Source organism: Penaeus chinensis, chromosome 19, assembly GCF_019202785.1.
Source record: "Penaeus chinensis breed Huanghai No. 1 chromosome 19, ASM1920278v2, whole genome shotgun sequence".
Lineage (NCBI taxonomy): Eukaryota > Metazoa > Arthropoda > Malacostraca > Decapoda > Penaeidae > Penaeus > Penaeus chinensis.
The window spans coordinates 6,484,820-6,489,819 of NC_061837.1; the positions used below are offsets into that span (position 1 = coordinate 6,484,820).

The 5,000-nt window shown below is 33.7% G+C and overlaps 1 protein-coding gene across 4 annotated transcripts in view; it reads left to right on the top strand.

The window, feature by feature from the left end:
• The window catches only part of LOC125035344 (centrosomal protein of 41 kDa-like), an 8,776-nt gene extending 5,375 nt beyond the window's left edge, over positions 1-3,401 (top strand). For all 4 annotated transcript variants that reach the window (XM_047627669.1, XM_047627671.1, XM_047627670.1 and 1 more), the window contains exon 4: positions 1-3,401. This exon is cut by the window's left edge and continues 1,360 nt beyond it. The gene's annotated coding sequence lies outside the window, so the exon portion shown is untranslated.
• Positions 3,402-5,000: the final 1,599 nt, after the last annotated feature.

Consider the following 5,000-nt stretch of genomic DNA (forward strand, 5'->3'; position numbering starts at 1 on the left):
TATGCAACTATATACAGTAATAATGTGCTCACTTGAAGTAGATGTCTCCCTGTGAATGTGATTGATGAATTCAGAATTAAAGAGATTGATATACTGAAAGGTAGAACATTTACATAAAAGATTACAAGAGGTATTATTTCCTTTCACGGATCAGCTTCTTTTCTTCTTTCTTTTTTTCACCCTACCTTCTTTATGTATGTGCATGCGTATGTACAAGTGACTTCATAGTTCCTTTTATATTTGTCTTCTGTGTTTTATTTTATTTTATATTTGTCTTCTATGTTTTATTTTATTTTATATTTGACTTCTATGTTTTTATTTTTGAAAAATTTGATTTCTAAGGGTATTATTTGATCTGTACAATGATAAATGGTTTAATAGAAATGTTTGTTTAAGTTGACAGGATCTGTGCTGAATTACTGTCTATATGTTTATATATGCAGTTGAACCTCATTTAAGAAAGGTTAGGTTCCTGAAAACTACAACTTTTACTAAAACGACTTTAAATTGGCTCCTTATTTGCTTATTCTGTACTCAGAGGTGACTTCTTAAACAAGGTTCATCCATATGTATAAATGTATGTACATGTATAAACAGTAAATTGGGACAAAAAAATGTTGCTGAAAATTATCATCCTACAGATTTTACAGAAATGTGAGAGTAAGAAGCATTTTAGACTTTAAAATATAGTTAACTTGTTCTGCCTAGATCATAAATCTTGTATGAAAAATGCTGTTAGTATAGTTAACTTTATTACACTATGGTGTGCTGTCCTTTGGAAATTGCTTCAAGATATTTGGATGAGAAATCAACATAGATATTTAATTTTGTATGTGACTTTGATACACTACAATGGTCATATTTGTGGATGTCTTTGTAATATATACATATATATTTGCTACATTTGTATGGAATAAAGATTGATCTAGCATTAAGAGCCAGTTCTGCTATAACAGACAAACTTAATGTAAAAGATAAGTCTAGCTCTGTAACGTACATTCCAGAAAGTTAGTGAATCATTTATCTATTTCTTCTGTATATGACTATGATGAGTGCTTCTTAATAATTTAGTAGGAATCTAGAAATAGTGATTTCCAGAAATATTTATAATTATGGTATAATCTTCTTAAGCTGAAGATAAGAAAGTCCTACGTGACGGACTCAGCGGCATGAAATTCCATCCGTAGAACTTAGAAATAGGAATATCAACTGAACAGTCAGTCTTGATTTACTTTGTGTTTTAGATTTTGAAGAACCTATTCAGCGAATAATTAATTTGTCATTTTTACAAACATAATCATATTCTTGTCATTTGTTTACATGATTGATTTAACAATATTAGAAAAGGTATGAGTGAGAATGCATATTTTTGCAGTGCAAGAGATGTATTTGACCCTTTTTAATTATACTCTTTGTATTCCTGACAAAGATATAATCAAAACCAGTTAAATACATCTTTTACACTTTGAAGATATTCAATCTCATTCATACCTTTTCTGCATTTATTGCAATGAACATAGTTCATCCTTGGTTTACTAAAACATGTTTCCCAATCGCTGGTTTATCTCATGTGTCCTTGGGAAATGCGTACAATAATAAAAGTGTTGTCATATTATATTGGCATACTATTTCTCTGTTTAATAGCTGCAACAAAGTTTTTTGGGCTGTCATTTATTGTTCTTCCAGGTGACTGTTTTCATTCATATTTGTTCTTTTCATGCACAGATAGTCTTTGTTGATTATAAGTATGTTTGATCTGGGTATATTAAAGGCTGATTAACATGCTTCATACCTTATTTATTGACTAATAATGAAGAACTCAAAAAGGATTTTTCACCAAAGGCAAGTTGCTTTATAATAAGTATAAACCACAGTAGCATCCAGACATAAAGTGTAATAATTTAAAGGTTTAGAAACGTTCAGTAGCTCTCAATGCAAGCTGTATAGTGAATTAAAGTAAAGTATGAAGTTACATTAATAAGTACCTATAATTATACACATATCAGATTAAAGCAGATATACAAATAGTACCTAACATAATTTGGTATTTATTGGTGTCAAAAAAAGAAAATAATTACATTTAGTATGAAAAACAAAGCAGTGTAAAGTTAGACACTTTCCTGAACTTGTATTGAACAAGGGCTATCTGTGCATAGAAATTCTTGAAACAATACTAAAAGCCCATGAAATGTTCCCTTTTTTGTGACTAAAGAAAGACACTGTTATGTTATAGACAGTATAGAAAATTTCATGTTTTATGATTATGTGTTTGCAGTTGAACCAAAGTTAGATGTTTAGAATAGATCTAGGGATGTTATATAAACATCTTATTTATTGTATCGTGTAGAGCTTCCTACAAGTATGAGTATCATATGTGAGACATAAGTTTCATTTATTAGTGATATGCCTTTGCTATAGTGTAGAAGAATAATTATTTATATTGAAATTGTTTGTTAGGTATAAAAATATTTATATGTTCATGAATGTGAACTGTTGCTCACTGTGAATTTTGATGGATTGGCAGGTTGTAAGAATAAAAACCTTTCAGTGTAGGTTTATTCACTTTCATGTATCACTGTTTAAGCAAAGGATATTTAAGATATATGGAAACTAAACATTATGTTGAATAGTTAGTATGCATCTGAATGCCAAAGACATAATATACAGAACAAGTAGCTTCCAGGAAATTTCTCCACAAAAGCCAAATGTAAGGTGATGCAAGATGTTGAAAATGTGAACTTTATTGTATTTCTCAGGTTTGGAGACAATGAATGAAAAGCAGATAATTTTATTATTATCTGTTAAAAAAGGGGAAAGAAAAATTAATTCTGTTTATCTGCAATTTTGAAGGAATGCAGAAGGATATTATTTTTTATTTTATGTAATATTCACTGAGAATTGATGAAGGTCTTAAATGTTTATGTAAAATATCCTGAAGCCATTGAACTTTTTAGACTCAACTTTTAAGGATATGGTACCTTATATTGTTTGTAATGATTTATAGCACTACTTTCATGATGAGTAAATCTTAGCCATACCCCACATTGTAAATCAGCAGAATGCCTCATACTTTTTCAGTTGTAAGTAAAATCAACCAAACAGGTGTTTGTTGGCCAAGGATTTGGTGCCTTGTAACTACACTGTACACAGCCACTAGACAGTGACATATCACAAGAATCTGTGAAATTATAAATTTATGGCCATTTACAGTGGTCATCTGTTGTATTTCTTAAGTGAAATTATTTTAGCGATGATCAGGGTATAAAGTACTGGTTTGTGTGTTGTGCAGTAAAGGTTTGTTGAATAAAATGAATAAAGTGGCAGTTGTGCCTTGCAAAATTTGCCGTCCAGTTGGTCTGTTATGGCCAAGTGATTTTAAATAAATATATTTGCACAATCAATATTTGAAGTTTTATTTAAATATGACCCAAGAAATAAACAAAGGGTGGAAAATGAAAATGAGATGATTGGGAGATGATGATAATAATGAAGAATACCTAGTTATCGTTGGGGCGCTTAGGAAATGCTCACTGAGGCCTAATGCAGGGAATCACCCCTACCTTGGTCCTCAGCCCTGCCTCAACTTTGCATAGTCTTTTCTCCTCCTCCTTTCCTTTTCTTTCTCTTCTTCATCTCCTGTCCACTAATCCTAATCATTAACTACTTCATACCCTTTTTGCCACAATATTTTATCATAGTGCTATATGAACTTTGATGTCTAGCACATTTGGTTTAACCATTAACCACTGACCATCAGCAAGTGCAAAGACTGACTATAGGACACTAGACAAAAAAAAAGAAAGAATTACAGCACACACTGTAATTTTAAAGATAAGCCTTATAAACAAACTATTATACTGCCAAGAAATGACGATATATATCATAAGCCAATTATTATGTATTTTAAGAAATGAATAACTGAAATACAGCCAACGTGGGTATAGGTTTGTAGTGTGCCGTTTGCGTATATATTTCAAGGGAAGCAAAGTCTCTATGTTACTTATTTAGACCTTTTAGTGGGAGGGCGTACTAAAAGGCACAACGTCACATTTTCATCACTTGTCATTAGCCCTTACTCTGTGTGCTAAAGTGCCTCCCCTTTTTACAGATTTGAACATAATTCGTTTGCATTTCTGTCCCTTTCTTTTGTGATACGAAATGCACGGAGACGTTTACTCCGGTTTTCGCGTGTATGCTTATCGTTGTCTTAAACTAATCTACATATATGGATGCCTAATTCAAAATCTACAGATACACTGCCTGATTAGTGATTTGTCGAAGTATTCATTTACAAAGTTTTTAAAGATTATTGGACCCCCCCAATCCTTTGCCCTTTGTTGTCGTGGGGGGGCTTAGGAGACGAAGACTGAGACCCAATGTTGGGGAACTCCTCAACCTTGGGACTCAGCCATCGACTCAAAAAAATTTGCATGGTCTTTTTTCCCCACTCATACTTTTCGTTTCAGTTTCTTCACCAATCCCTTTTACCATCCACCTCCTAAGGTGTGAGAGTCGTGCTGAAAGGATGAAAGGCTGACTTTATGTCAGTCCTGAATGGCCTAAGGGAACCATGGGCACGGTATTCCCCTGCCATACCTGGCCCTTACCCCTCAAGGGTGAGGGGTGGACTATTTTTTTCCCCAACATACTCCAGGCTTATCATGGCCAGTAATGAAGATGTAACCCCACTCTTAGGGGCAATGAGGCTTGCCCCTTTATCAAATAGCCCCAATCCCGGCTCTCCTTTGACCACGGCTCCGAACACTGCAACAACTACCCCCTTATCAATGCATACTAGTACAGTATCAACCCTAATCAACAATCAACCCCCAGGAGACATTTTTACTCTCCTAACATGCTCAACTTCAACACCTTTACTCCCAGAACCTTCTTCATCAACCACCCCATCTCCCCTTATTACTACCTTACAACCTTATTGCCCACCTCCCCATAACACTACCCCCCTCAACACTACTCCCTCCTCTACACGTCCCCGCACT